A 16,404-nucleotide genomic window follows, 5' to 3' on the forward strand; every position below is an offset into this window, starting at 1 on the left:
TACTTTTTTGTAGAAAAAATTAGCTGTCTGTAGAAAAAAGTAGCTTTTCTGGCTGTCTCCTACTCATCCTCCAGAGCTTGGCTTAAATGTCACAAAAATGAAGCGTGGAAAAACACTTCATTTTGTCCCTTTCAGGGAAACTTAGCCACCTCTAGTATAATATAATCCTTTTGGAGGTAAATATTCAGTCACCCTTCTTTGTCCCTCTGGTGGTGGGAGGAAGGGTGGAGAAAGGATCTAGTTTTCAGGTGGCTTGCCTCAAGGGAAGGGCATCTGGTTTAAGAAACATCCTCTGGTACTCACTGGCCTCCCCTGAAGTGTCTTTTCCAACAGGATCTTTGGCACTTGACCTCTGGCCTTGCTGCATCTGCTGAAAGATTCATATCTGAGGTCACTCATGGTCAAGCCTCCCAGCACAGTCAGCGTGTGGGTGGCCACTCCTCCTCCCTAAGGCTGACTCAATCTTGGCTCTAACTGATCCTGTGAAATACAGCCATGTCTTCCATCCAGGCTGTCCCTTTGTGATGCACACCCAAAGCCTCACCTCTCACTATACCACAGCAACCCACCAGCAGCCCACCAGCTTGCAACTCTTACCCAGGTTACGCCAGGAGAACTCATCTCCAGTTTCTTCCAAACTTCAACTCATGACCCAGAGGACCTACAGAGGCTTGTTGTAGCTACAGCTTCATAGGAAACAGACTTTGAGATTTGCTTACAGAAGGTTTATTGGCAAGAGTTCTCCATACAACATCTATAGAAGTGACGGGAGCCGGGTTGAGCAGAGAGAAGTTAGAACTGCCACACACTTGCAAAAAAGCTGACTGTACAGGGAACTGGAGCTGGGACAGCCTTTGTGAGTTGTTCCAATTGAAGCAAGGAAGCCAGACCTTTATCACTCCGACAGTCTATCAGTTATTCCATGTAGGCTGCCCCCAGCGAGTTCACATGACCTCTCACTAGGAGGCACTCTTTGGCTAAGGGCAATTCTGGGAGAAGGAGTTAGTCACAGGCATCAGCTACCAACACGCACATCAACAGAGCGATTGAATGCTGGATCCCAGAAGAGTGTCTGTGCAGCACTACAAGGTCCACTACAGGACTATCTCAGGCTCTGCCTAAATACCCAAAACCAACCCCTCTACAGTGGCTGTCCTGAGTTGGTTCTGAATATTTGATGAGGCTGCTGCCATACCTTCTCCTAAGACATCTGGGAGGAAGTCTCATTTGAGACACTTGTGCCCTCAGATAATCAAATCTGGAAACTTCTATCCCCACTCCCTCTTGAAGACCTCTCCAAAATGCTCTGATATCATGTCCTACATCCTCTCGCATCTATGTGTCACAGTTAAAATCCTGTATTCAATTCTCCAATTGATAACTTTTGGGAACCCCATAATCATTTTTTCCTCCTTTCAACAAAACCTGAATCTTACAAATATTAGCCTTGATCTCTTGTATATCATTTCTTCCAAAGTTAAAATCCATCTGCAAGTTGAAAGTTTCAAGTTTACACCCTTTGTAATTTGACCTCCTCTGCTCCTGAAGTAATCAACATTGTTGAATGATGAGAAGACTTGTGAAAACAGTGAAACTAGCTTAAGCTGATATTTCAAATATATTAACCTGATCAGCTTACAAATGGAGGCTACACCACTTTCTGCTGTGTCATGAAATGTACATTTCTCTTATTGGCTGCTGTTTGCATTTGGCAAGTTATACAAAGTGTTTTGGAGCTCTCAGTTTTAGAGGGCCTTTACTCAAACTTCCTTGCGAGCTGTTCTTTATGTGCCTGAGAATAGGGCTCAGGTTTTCCAGGGCTCTTATATTTTCTTCCCACACCCCAGTGGATCAGTTTGTGGACTTGACTTTGGAGCCTAGTTCTCTAAGCCTTTTTCAGCCACATGGTCAAGGAGGCAAAGACCTCTCAGTCGCCTTTTTCTAATCCTATCTGTCCTAGATACCATAAGCAGGAATCACGGGGATGTGTGATCTCACCCAAGTTGGTCTCTCCTTAGTCTCAGATCTTAATGATCACCTGATCTTGACCATACCAAACGCTGGGGTTTAACGATCCCTTTTTAGGCTGTTAAAAGGTATAATTTATCCTGTCCCTATGGATCTATGTGAGAAGAAATCGTTTCCTTTTTGTTTTTCCTTTAGGAATAATCCACTCTTAGGATTCCAAGCAGAAGTCCACATACCCATGGGAGTTCACCCAGGTATCCTAAGGGGTCTGCTGATTCCCTCCAGATTTTTCATCTCCATGGGCTGTTACTTGATTTCAGAAGCTGATTTTATGTTTATGTTTAGGCTGACTTTGGCACTAAGTCCTTCTACTCTAATTGATTCTGACTAATGAGAAGAAAAGCAGACCTAATACATAATTGATGCATCTCCACCGAGCAATAGCCAAATGGTACACTGTACAAAGAACGGCTTCCTACTAGATCGCAAAGCAGAGTCCTGAACAGCATCTAGCAAGACGCATGGGCTGAAATTAGGAGTGTGGCTAATTACCCATGGGGTAGTACCGTAACATTTTAAAATGAAAAACATCATCTGTCACATTAAATTCAGGTTGTTAACTTTGATATTATTTGTTTTCAATTATGTTAGCTTTATGTTCTAAATAAACTATAAGCATACAGAGGTATATCTTATATTTTATGTACTGAAGTACACATATACAATGATTGTAAGTTTAAATAAAATAATAAAATTTAAACCACCACAGGAGAAAGGTCTGGACACATTTTTGTTTTCTTTCAAAAGTTATTCCTGGATTTCTCAAGCTTAAAAATAAACACTGTTCAATAGCAGAGGGGTCACATCTTGCTTCAGGATATGTATCAGAACCAATAGAGAGGGGCTAAAATTTAACAACCTTTCATATTTTCTAATATTATACTTCTGCCTCTTTTGCTTTCTCTGCCCCACCTCAGCTATGGGAGGGTAATTAAATAGTCACTGCTTCTTACTGAACTCTTAGAGTAAGATCACAAACAGGCCCTGGTCTCTGCCTTCCTCCCCACCATCATCTCTCACCAAGATCCTCTCCTTTGCTTAATGAGCCTTCTCAGTCCCTTCAATGTGCCACACTCATTGTGCCACACTCTTTTCATAATTATTTTCTCTTCTCCAGCTGATCTACTTACTTTTCTGGCTGTCTTCTACTCATCCTCCAGAGCTTGGCTTAAATGTCACTTTCTTAGAGAAGCATCTAAGCAATATCTATTGAAGAATGGATGGGTGGGTGGATGGATGGGTGGATGGGTGGATGGTGACCAGACAGAGGGATGGGTGTGTAGATGGATGGATGATGGATGGATAGATGATGGGTGGATGATGGATGAAGGATGAATAGGTGGGTAGATAAATGGGTGAATGAATAGATGGTAGACGGATGGATGGATGAATGAGTGGACAGAAGGTGGGTGGATGAATGGGTGAGTGGGTGGGTGGATGGTGAATGGATGATGGACGAATGGGTAGATGGATGGATGGATGGATGGGTGGGTAGGTGGATGGATGGATGGATGGATGATGTATGGATGAATGGGTGGGTGGATAACGGATAAACGGACAGATAGATGGGTTGGTGGATGGATTGTAGATAGATGGTTGGATGGATGGATGCATGGGTAGGTGGACAGACAGATGAATGAATGGTGGATGAATGGACAAATGAATGGATGGATGGGTAGGTGGGTGCAGGGATGGATGGGGAGGCCTTCCCTGATCTTGCAATCTAACTGAAAGTATCCCTTGCCATTCTTTTTTATAGCACTACTTTTTCTTCTGTAGTACAACAGTTGGAAATGATATATTGATTTAATATCTATCCTTTCAGTGGACTGTAAATTCCCTGAGGGTAGGGAGTTAATGACCTTATACCCATTACAAAGCACTCTATTTAGAAGGTACTTGTTACATATATATTGAGTAAATGAACAAAAGGAAATCTTGAAGATTATATTCACATCACTGAAATCGCTGTAAAGAATGGAAAAGCCCTTTTCTAACATTTTTCAATATTTTAATTAATGAATTATGTTAACATGGAATAATCTAAAAGAACAATACGTTTTGAGGGTAAGTAACCTGTGGCCTTTGAGAGGGAGAATCATAAACCAAAACAGCACTTGCAGATGATCCTGCTTGGATATTAATCAGAGACAAAATACACACCATAGTCAGTATGAAAATTACCTCAAAAGTTGTATTTTTAAAGCAAAATTCCACTACTGCTTGGACAGAATAGTTCTTGGGATACATATGATTCAGCAGTCACCACGTGCTTATAGTAATAGAAAAGAAAAATTTGGTTTTTTTTTCATCCAACAATAAAAAGCATCTTGAAAAAAAGTCTGAAAGAGGTGGTCCCAGGATCACTTGGACATACTCTCTTCCTGTATGTTCAACCCTACACCCCTCCTGTCTCAACATTGCTCTTAACCACCAGGAGTGGTGGAGAGGAAATCCAGCTAATCCAGATGCTGATACTCAGAAGCAGGGACAGGCCAGTGTGCCCAGTTGCCACAATGTCCAGCTAGTCCAGGGCCATGTGAAACTCGCAGCTCAATCAAGGGTTCCAGCCATTCTAAAGTGGCTGGAAACCACAAGGGCTGGGGCAGGGAGTACCTTGCTGTGTCATGGCCTAAGAACAGAGCTCTTTGGGGGCTTACTTAGCCTGGATACTGAGCCCACTGCTTCTCCAAGGTGGATAAAAGAGACAGACTTCCCATGGTGCTAGTGCCTAGACACAGCACCTCCTAGTTCAGTCTCCAGATGCTGGACAAGAGAAGATAACTTACAAGTCCACCCACTGGTTTGGCCTAGTTATCAGAGTTTTGTTAAGGTCCTGGTTTCAAGGCCACCTCATAATGGCTAGTTTTGTTTTGTAAATATCAACTATCCATTGTATACTTATCCTTAGAAGACATGTTCTTACATAGTACTTTTGAATTTTGCTTTTAAAATTACAAGGAGAAGGATATTGTTTATAACTATGAAAGCACTTTGAGAGATAATTCATGCAAAAAAAAAGTAAAGTCATGTTGGGATCACTATTTTCAGACAACTTTGAACTTATTTGACTAGCTTAACGAATCTAAGATAGGCCGGGCACCGTGGCTCACACCTGTAATCCCAGCACTTTGGGAGGCTGAGGCAGGTGGATCACAAGGTCAGAAGACTGAGACCATTCTGGCTAACAGGGTGAAACCTCGTCTCCATTAAAAATACAAAAAATTAGCCGGGCATGGTGGCAGGCGCCTGTAGTCCCAGCTACTCAGGAAGGTGAGGCAGGAGAATAGCGTGAACCCAGGGAGGCGGAGCTTGCAGGGAGCCAAGATGGTACCACTGTACTCCAGCCTGGGCGACAGAGCGAGACTCCGTCTCAAAAAAAAAAAAAAAAAAAAAAAAAAGAATTCTGATATTGAATTCATCAGATGAATTCTGATTCTGTGGGCTTGGCATTGGACACCTGGGCATGTGTACACAGACAGTCCCCAACTGAGGATTTTTTTGACTTTACAATGGTGTGAAAGCAATATGCATTCAATAGAAACCATACTTCAAGTACCAATACAGTCATTCTGGTTTTCACTTTCAGTACAGTATTCAATAAATTACATGAGATATTCAACACTTTATTATTATAAAATAGGCTTTTGTGTTAGATGGTTTTGTCCAACTGTAGGCTAATGTAAGTGTTCTGAGCCCTTTTAAGTAGGCGAGGCTCAGCTATGATATTCAGTAGGTTAGGTGTATTAAGTACACTTTTACCTTACAATATTTTCAACTTATGATGGGTTTAATGGGTTTATCAGGATATAATCCCATAGTATGTCAAAGAGCATTTGTATTTAATAAGTTCCCCTTGGTGACTGTCAGCAGGGGAGTTTTGGAAATTGCCCTACGATAATGATTCTCCATCAGATAAGTACACTAGGATTGCTAGGAAAGCTCTCAGAATGTATGAGATGGGGCCACTCTGACATTTTGCTAGAGGAGAGCAGAACCTACACAAGCATCTTTTGAAAATGCTCACCCAATGATTCTTACCTTTGCTTTGATGAAATTATCAGCCCTAAAGGAACATTTAGTATGGAAACGAGGCATGATTTAGCATAGGCTGTTACATTGAAGGAAATGATGGTGTATACTTCTTTCTAGAAACAGCAAAACTTTCAGAACAACCAAAATGGCAGGACTGACACAGCTGGAGGTTTCTAAATGTCCACTTCTGTCACAGACAGGCAAACAGTCTATGAATTTATTCAATCAGTTGGTGAGTTGGAAATCACTCATACCATCTGGATTACCCAGGCAGTCTTTTTCCATTTCAGATGGTAAGTTTTGGAGGGTCCCAAAATTTATCAAGTCTATTTATTGCTTTACACAGGCTATTGCATCATCTACCAAATGGTGGTTCTATCCAGTTACATATACAGAATGGAATTTTCAAATAACTAAAATAATAAAATGCTAAGATGCTGAAGACTGACATTTCAATTTAATTAGTAATAAGTACTATAATTTCAAGTTTCAAATTGTTCTTCAGTGAAGCTTTCCTACTCTCACCCCATTGATTTGTATCTTTATAGGTTTTTACATATGTACAAATATAGCAAACTATAGCACACTACATACACTGTTCAATACCTTGCTTTCTTTTCTATCTAATAGATCTTGGGGTTTTTCCATATCAGTACATAGAAAGCTTCCCCATTCTTTTTTAAGAACCTGGAAATCTGATTTTAAACCCAGTTTTAGTAAGTTCTGATTTAGACTTTCCATCTCTCTCTGACCAAGAACAACCTGTAAATGTAAGCGTATATGTATGCATGTGTGTGTTATCTGTGTGTTCTTTAAAGATCACTGGGTGTATCAGTTCAAGGTCTCCAAGAAGCAGATTCCAGGATAGATTCAGACATATCAGAGATCTACCAGGGGAATACACATGCAGGATAAAGGCTACAGGAAACAGGAGTAGGTGGGAAACCCGTGAAAGCAAAGCAGGGAAGGAAGAATTGCGTAGAAAAGGCTCAGACTGCAGTGTAGCCCTTAAAAGGTTTTAGTCAGCTCAGTGGGGAGCACAGGATATCTCACCCATAAGAGGAGGTCTGTGTTGAGAAGGAATGACCCAGTTCTTGGAATCCCACTGTGCTTGGTTATTGGCTGGAAACAGCTTAGACAGAGTGTGGCCTCAGCATGAATGCTATTGGAATTCAAAGGTGCAGCAGGTACAGGCTGTTCACCAACCTCTTCTCTCACAGCAAGTTCTCCTGAAGGAAGCTCTGAATGGTGCACATCTATGACCACCACAATCTCCCATTGCACTGCAGAGATTGTCTTCACATGTATCTGGGGGCAGTTCCTGGGGGACTTTCTTCCCAATGGGAAGCTCTGATAAAGGAAGTTAGTGGGACAAACAGCAGTCCCTGTTTCTCAACTCAGCCTTGCGGTTGAAAATGGTTCTCATCTTCTCCCTTACCTTTACTTCATTCTCCTCACCATCAGCTATCACATGAGCAGGTTCTAGTGGCTTACCTAGTGGTGTAACCTAATCCTTCATTTCTGGAAGGTCTGAACCCTTTGTAAGTCATATATTCCTCATACCAGGGTTGCCAAATGAGTGCATCCATGGTTACAAGGAATCGGTAGAGTCCCAGGAAGCACCCAAATGGATCACCTGGGTCTGCACGTATTTTCTGTCCCCATTATATAAAAGCCTCCTTCTGCTCATCAAAGTCAACCATTTCTGCCAATTTGGTGATTCCTCTTCTTACCTGCTGATCCCTGGGCACAATCCCTGGATCTACCAGGCAGGAGCCATAGTTTGCAGCTCTGCTTTGTCCCCTGGCAAGAGTGCTTCCCCTCTGGGGACCCTGCAGAGCCCAGAGATGCAGGGATAGGAAAGACACTGAATATGATAGTAAGTGAGGTATTACTGATTCTAACTCTTAGTTCCTAGGCTTATATGTCCTCCCTATTAGAGATAATGCCATAGAAAAATCTGATTCCGTGCATATACCATATCCCCAAAAGTGCCACTCCATCTTCGCAGATTACTACCAGAAACTAGAATTATAGCTGCGCCTTTAGGAGACCGTTCCATTATTCTATGAGGTTAGCCCCTCAAATGTTACAGAGGTATGCAGTAATACAGTGTCTAAGATACAGGGGACCCCACAATCAGGGCTTGTTCTGGCACCTCCTTCACTGTGAAGTGGATTCCCTGGTGGGAGTTTATGTGTGAAATTCCATGCTTGTGAATCAGGTATTCTATAAGCCCCCTGGACAGTGCTGGCACAGGCTGAGGCTCTGTGGGGAGGAAAGGTAAATCCATACCCAGAACGTCTATCCTTAGTAAGGATGAACCACTGGCTCTTCTAGGCCGAAATGAGTCTGATATAATCAACTTACCACCAAGTAGGTGATTGATATTCACAAGGAATACTCTCTGTTACTAACAGATTTGACTTGCAAAGTTAGGAGAAGTTAAACTGACCTCAATAAGCAGCAGCCCTTGCTTTTGATCCCGGGTGCAACTTCTATTTCTGCCACTGAGTCTACTAAGCTCATGTGCCCCTTGCTTCAGATTTGGGATGTCTGTTGAGGAAGGCTGACATTGACTGGCTGAGTCCTGTCATCTAATTGGGTTTTCAGTGCCTCTTCCACTTTGTGTCCATTCCCATATGTTCATCCACATGTCTCTAGCCTAGACCTCCATGTTTTCAGTCTTCCAGTCCTTCTCCGTCCAGCCCCTGACCAGGCAAGGCTGTTAGCCACTGCTCAGAAATCTATATAAATATTCCCACGTGGGGCCACTTTCCCTTCCACACAAAATACATGACTAGTTCAACATTCACAGTTCTGCCCACTGGAAAGATTTTCCCTGTCTACAGAAGTTCAAGACCACTCCTGAGTATAGTTATAATGTAGCCTCCATCCATTTTCAGCTTCATCTACATACTGAGCTCGTGCAACCATAAACCAGACACAGGTTTTTCCTCCCCCTTCAGCTCGTTATTTGAAACCCCAATCTGCTCAGAGGAGCGAACCAGTGGAACCCTGGTGGGGGACATGAGGGTCTGTCCCACTCAGCCCTTAAGAAAGGGCAACCTGTTCTTGCAGCTTTCCATGCCCTCTGGTCCCACTCAGCTTGCTCCTAGAGATCCCGGTCCCAACTCACAATAGACTGCTTCTGGGTCTGTCCAGCTTTGTCTTGTCAGAGTCAAGAAGACTCAGCTCATAATGGGAAATTCTGAATGAACAGGCTACCTTTACTACCAAGGCCAAGTAACTTTCAAAGAAACTGTTCCTAAAAAGATGTGAGACTGACTGTTGCAGATGATATAGATCCTTGCTTTAGATCCCCATAGACCTGCAACTATGATTCTTCCACAGGGGCTTGCCATAATCTTCATATATCTTTTCTCACCACTGATACCTCCAACACCATAGGCCCTGCCTATATGGCCCAAGAGGCAGGGCTGCTTGCATCACAACCTGGCCCTCTGGCAAAACCCCTTCCTGCTCTGAGCCCTCTCAAAGCTGGTGGCCTCCCCTCTGTGTCATCTAGCACATAAGCTGAAGTACTGTCTAAGTGTGTATGTGTTGCTTCCAGAACCAAAGAGTAGGCCTACCGGGTGTTCTGCTTCCTTTTTGCAGCAGAGGATGCAAGACACATCAATTTGCCCTTAACTTGGAGGGGCTGTCAGGGGCAGTGGCCTTGATGCAAAACCCATAGGAGATGTGAAGTTGTGGCAGCTGGAGTCTGTTTGCCAAGTACCCTCCAAACTGTAGGTTCTCTTGAAGGGAGATCTGAGCAGTGAGCCTCCACGGCCACTCTTTGGGTGTTCTGATGTCTCTGTAAGCTTTAAAAAGTGCTTGCCACGTGAAAATGATGTAAAATGCAAGAGATGACAAAAATGCTAGAGTGTGATGAAGGAAAGGAAGAGGAATTTAAGCTTTATTTGGAATGCAATCAGTATCTGAAGAATCCTACAAGGGCTTTGAGGTGTGCATGCTGAGCTGATATGCAGATTGGTACTGCAACGGTTGGCAAAGATACCACATCCCCCCTTGTCATTCAGTTAGAGGAAAGCCTCTTCTATCATTGCCTATTGTTTCAAATCCCATTCCCAAACTCTTGGAACCATTCACTCCTCGATTATAATTTACATTTCTTTTACTGCCTAATAATTGATTTCTTTTTTCTTTCCTTCAGCTATGAGTCATTTAGTAGCTACTTACTCCTTTGCTTTCAACAATATTGTGTACCTCCTTTCTTTATGCAACTGCTTTATGAAAAGGTTATCTCATCAATTTTTACAACTTTTAACAACATCTCAATACTGACTCTCTTCAAAATGCTTTTATATTCCCTTGCTATCTCCAAGTCGTGCAATTTCAAATACCGAGTTGCCTTTCAGCCATAGTTTCAGAACAAAGCATTGTGATTTTAAATGCAGGATGAGAGATGAACTCATCACCACGTCTCCTCAGATTCCTGGGACTTCTTTTTCAGGAAGTCTCTTCTGTTCTTACAATCACAGACTGAAAGACAGACTTGAAAGAGTGGTAAACCTTCCTTCCCTTCATTCCTTCCCTTGGTAGGGTGCCTCTTAATTCAAGAAGATCATTGCATTATAAATATCTGGAAGGGTATGCCTTTACTATATCCATGAACAACGTGCCACTGACTACCCAAAATTGTTTCAACCATAGCAGTCCATTAAATCACTCTGTCCTCTTAACTCTTATGATACTTGGCACTTATTGGCTACTTGTAGTTATCGCCCTTGTATGTTTATTATTTTTCTTTTTCATCTCATGTCTCTTTAGAAATATTTTATATCCTTAAGTGCAAAGGCTGAGCCTTACTTCTCTATGTCTCCAAACCTGATAGTAATCATGTATGCATATATATGATGAATAAACATAAGCACACATATACATACATATAAATATATATTTTGTGGTTTGGTTCAGGCACTACATCTCTAATACAGACCTGCAATCCACTCTGTCTTCAAGTTACCACTCTTTCAATTCTCCCTTTCATCTGAGGTTACCTTTTTTATTGTTAGAACTTTCCTGAAACCCTCTGTGAGTCTCATCATTGGACATGGATGGTGTCCACGTCTATGTGGAGCTTTCCCCATTAGGAAGAGGAGGCAGAGGGCCACAAGAGACACATCATGAGAAGAAACCAAAGCATTGCCCTTGAGAGTTAAATAGGCTCAGCTGGTGTTTTTAGAGCAGAATTAGACTATTTCTAAATCAGACTCTTGGCTTCTAGGGCAGGATTGCCTAGTTATACAAGACAAGCCAACAAGTACCCAGCAACTATACAAAATTCTGCTACCATGAGGCTAATAGTTGGAATACAACAGATAACCTAAAGTTAAGGAGACTAGAAAGGGATAAGAAGAAGAAAAACACACAGGGAATGACAAAGCTGAAGTGGTGGGAGATAAAGATGGAGAGGAGAAGCATGAGATATGGGCATCACAGAAGCCAAGGAGATGAGTGCTCACAAGTATCAAATTCACTGTTGCCACTAGCAGGATAGGAACTGAAGAGATACCATCATATCTGTCAAACAGAAGGTCCCCAATGGCTAGACAAGCTTCACTAGACCGGTGAGAACAGAATCCAAATCAAGTAGTACATAAATCAGAGGTGGGGACGTAAAGACCAGAATACATTCTTTCAAGATCTGCAGTTTCAAGTATGGACATAGAAGACTTAAGGAGATGGCAGACCAGCAAATTAGGACTGTTTTAATACGGAAAACACGAGAGCTCATTTTTTGGCTGAAAGAGAACAAATTAAAGCATATTTAAAAGAAAGAAGGTTGGGAGGCCAAGACGTGTGGATTGCTTGAGGTCAGGAGTTCGAGACCAGCCTGGCCAACATGGTGAAACCCCGTCTCTACTAAAAATACAAAAATTAGCCAGGTGTGGTGGCACACACCTGTAGTTCCAGCTACTTGGGAGACTGAGGCAGGAGAATTGCTTGAACCCAGGAGGCAGCGGAGGTTATGGTGAGCCAAGATCGCACCACTCCACTCCAGCCTGGGGGACAGAGTGAGACTCCATCTTAAGAGAGAGAGAGAGAAGGAACTGACCCAGAACCTGGGGAGGAAAAAGGATATCTTTTCCTCTTGGAGGCAGGTGAATGGGAAGAGGAAGAAAATGGGAACCTATGTAAAGTTTTTGAAGAGAGGAAAGGTGCAAGTGTTCCTAGCTCCTTCTTCCTCTGTAAGACAGAAGACAGTGTCCTCTGCTCAGCAGGAGAAAGCTGGGATGGAGATGGGCTCCAGGATGGCGATAAACATCTGGAAGTTGCCTGGGAAAAGTTGTGCTATGTAGCATGGAGGACTTTGATGAGAACCAACGGTGTATTCAGTGACAGTGGCAATGAGGGAATGCTGTCAGAGTGGAATTATAAAATCCCAGTTTACAATTTTCAGCTGGACCTTTACTCTCAAATTCCAGAGAGTTGGCCTTACCAGACCTTACTTGCTGGATCAAAGTAAGGTCCAGGCTATGTCCGAGGCCTGAGTGAATAGTGTAAGTCTCAAAAGGGGGTGTTACTGAACAACGGCTGTCAGAGGTAGGAGAAAAATGGGCATTATTTACTTATCCACTTATTTTTAATTTTTGACCTCTCCTATCTAATTGCCTATTGATCATCTCTGGGGTATACTTCTGGACCATTCTCTCCTAAATAAATATATCTTCCCCAGCTCCCGTAATTTACTGTCCTTCCTCCTTTAAAAAAAGAAAAAAAAAATCTAGACAGCAACATTATCATTAACCCAGGCAGCTAATCTAAAAAAATAAGAAAGAAAAGTCATCTTTACCACACCTTTTTGTTCTCCGCTGAGCATTTGAAAGCTCTCAATGTGTTCTCTTCCTCTCTCCAATTAAGGACAGGAATAAAGAACCTCCTCTAAAGTCACACAGACCTGGGTTTGAATCCTTCCTCAATCATTTCTACCTTGAATAATTCTGGGCATATGAATAAGCTAAACTTTATTTTCTCCTTCTGTAAAATGGTTGTATGACTAGTACAAATCATCTACAATTATGAGATTTAAGTGAATTCATACCTGTAAAGAAAAGCTTAGTATGGTATCTGTCACACAGTAGTTACCATAAAAGATTTGAAGACCATTAATCTTGGAATTCTCTTCCTCTTCTGATTTCACGCTGCCTGCAAAGTTTCTCACCATATTTCTTAATTTTTATATTTATCATGGACAAATTTCTTGAATGTTTGTGAATGCTATATTGCAAATAGTCAAATTTTGATTATTTGATTTTATAAATCAAGATGTTAATACTTTTTGACTTATCTATCAAGTGATTTTAATTGTATGTGCTTTTCTACACACTTTGAATCATGGTCTTTAGATGATAAACACATACAGATTAGCTTTTAGTCATTTGTAAAGTTTCTATTAACAACTCTCAATAATCAGTCTTTTTTCTTTCTTTCTTTCTTTCTTTTTTTTTTCTTTTTTAGAGAAGGGGGTCTTCCTATTTTGCCCAGGCTGGTCTCAAACTCTTGGGCTTAAATGATCCTCCTGCCTCAGCCTCCCAAAGTGCTGGGATTACAGGCAAGAGTCACCTCATCCAACCAATAATTAATCTAATATGTAAATAAAATGAAGTCACCAATAAATTTTTAAATGCACCTTCGTTTTTTAAAAGACATCATTAAATCCCAGCAAAACATCCTTACTAATATGTTGTTAATTGGTCATAGTCACACTCAAAATAGCTTACAATATGTTATAAAATTTTTTAGAATGGAACTATATAGTAACTAGGTTTTCAACATGGAGGAAAACAAACTGCTAGGGCAGTTGCTGGCCCCTGGATTTTCATGGCCTCTCCCACTCCACCTGTCAAACCAACATTCACATTCTCTTCTTACTAATCCCTTCTTAAAGCTAAATTCAACTCCCCCTTATCCAGGGCAAAGGTTCAGAGGGAGAGGGAAAATAAGGACATATAAGGACATTAACCCTGACTATTAAACTGCAACATTATTCCACTGTCTACTATCTGCTACCCCATCACTCTCAGCACCTCTTCCTCTTCCTAGTTCTCTCTCCCAGTCTTCTCCAACCATTACTATTGACCCTGAACACTTACATGAACACATACGTCTTCGTGACTGGGGAAACATTCCATTGTGATGGCAGCTGGTAAATGGAAGCATGGCCTATATGGTCATTTGCCAAAAATTGTTTAGTAATTTACCAAAAATACTAACTTTCTTTCATAAAGAAAGTCAACATCAGAGCTAGGCTAGGATTAAGATTTGTTAAAATTTAATCATAGATACCTGGTGGTAAAGTCTCATTTTAATTAAGGTTCTTCGCAAGGCATCTATTAGGGATAGCCACAGGAAAAGTAAGCAATAAATGGCCATGTCTTTTTTCCTCCCCAAATCTCCATATTCAAACCAGATGTATGTGCACCTCACACCACAAATGGACTAGATATCCATTACAGAAGCCGGAAACTTATTTCATGCTGTATGTTCCAGAAAATCCCTCATTTACATGACAACTAATTAGAAAGAGTAATAAATAAATACATAAAGGTTTCCCAAATTTATCCCCTTAAAGAACATATATGGGTCCTAACACACCGGGTGGGTCCAACAACAAAAAGAGGTTAAGGGACAAAGACTACTCTGTGACGAAATTTAGTTTAGAAAGAGACTCCCCCATTCAAAATATTGACTTGACCAACCACACCTTTTCTCATATTATACAGAACCTCAAAATATATGGGAACACATATTTCTACATTAGCTCCTGATTCTGGTGTATCCCCTAACAGGGAAGTGGAATTATGGCTCAGCCGCAAAGCCCTGGCCCTCATCTTCCCAGCGGCCTAAATCAATCCCCAGTCCAGGACAAGATGCTTCGAGAGATGCATAATTATTTCAGGCCACTAGGGTAAGCACTATTCCTGGCAACTCTGCCGGCAGTGCCATGGATGAGGGCTTCTAATTCTCTTTGGTGATTTGGTTCCGCATAAACTGAGATTTTTCTTTCAGTTTTTCAGCCAGATAAGCAGGAAAAGTCGGCTTTCATCCTTAGAGAGAGGCAATCAAGGTTAATTGGAGTTCCTTTTCTGTGCAGTTTAGTCTACTTTTTCCCAGGCTGTCTTCCTGACACCTGTCCTTATATCTATATCTGATTATCAAATACTTAGTGAGAGAACCTTTGGCAGCTTCTGATGCTCACATAGTCATCCAAAGGCCTCTCAGTCTAAGAAATAACAGGAATACACTTCAAATCAGTTTCCTTGAGAGGCCAACCTGAGACCCTAGGCTGTGAACGCGGGAAAAGTGTCTCCCATGGGTATTTTGAGGGTGAAGTGAAGAATAATGCTTTTTCTCACCAGAGACAATGCTGATTCAACTTGCCTATTACCAAATCTCTAATTTTTGGTTTGGCACTGAAGCCACAATATACTCAGTTATTACCTAACATAGAAAGAAAAGCAAATCTTGTCATTCCCATTCGGAAGATGGTGAAATTGAGGTTTAAAAGTTTAGAAGAGTTGTCTAAAGTGAATTCGACAAAGCAGTGTTGTAGCTAGAAAGTAGATAAGCTGACATCTGTCCCTGGTTTTGTAGGCCACAGTTTCTTTGCAAGTTTAGAGCAGTGTTTTACTTACCATATTCCTCCTTGCAAACTTCTGTTTACTTTCTCAAACAGTGGATACCACTGGAGAGGTGTGCATTCCAGACATTTATACAATATACACAGACCGAGCCGTCTACCTGTTGGGCACACAGCTCCAAACTCAAGAATCTCTAAGGTTGTTAAGAAGCATAAACGAGACAGGAGAGGGAGCAGGCTCTAATGTAAAAAGAATATCCTGTACCGCTTCAAAGGCCGATTAAAAAATCCTCTTCACCACTATTAATAAAAAACTAACCAATATATTCTGTGCTTTTTCAAACTGTACTGCTCACCCTCGGTGTCTTCATTAAATAAATGCAAACACGTGTGCTTTGAAACGGGTAGGTGTAAAAGAACACTCTGCACAATTATATCTAGGCTGCCGCAGATTTACATCACATGCATACATATATCTAGGAGATATCAATTCACGATGACAGCTGAGCATGACAAATGCAACAGTACACAAGTTGGAACGCTGAAAACAATGCAACTACAAACCCCATGCAGACAAACACGCACACAATGAGTTTTCCCTCAACACACACGTGGCCGCACTCACAGCTTAACCACATTGAAAAACCCCAAACACAAACACCGGAGGCTCCAGCGCGCGCGAGTAGCCCCCACATAGGCAACCGCGCCTTCATCTCCAGGCAGGGATTCTCGTG

At 41.7% G+C, this 16,404-nt stretch overlaps 1 protein-coding gene across 1 annotated transcript in view; it reads right to left on the reverse strand.

Moving 5' to 3' along the window:
* The window catches only part of LOC105483571 (ganglioside induced differentiation associated protein 1), a 44,991-nt gene extending 28,671 nt beyond the window's left edge, over positions 1-16,320 (reverse strand). Inside the window, exon 1 of the mRNA XM_071068091.1 lies at positions 16,296-16,320. The gene's annotated coding sequence lies outside the window, so the exon portion shown is untranslated. The remainder of the gene's footprint in view (positions 1-16,295) is intronic.
* Positions 16,321-16,404: the final 84 nt, after the last annotated feature.

This window comes from Macaca nemestrina, chromosome 8, assembly GCF_043159975.1.
Source record: "Macaca nemestrina isolate mMacNem1 chromosome 8, mMacNem.hap1, whole genome shotgun sequence".
Classification (NCBI taxonomy): domain Eukaryota; kingdom Metazoa; phylum Chordata; class Mammalia; order Primates; family Cercopithecidae; genus Macaca; species Macaca nemestrina.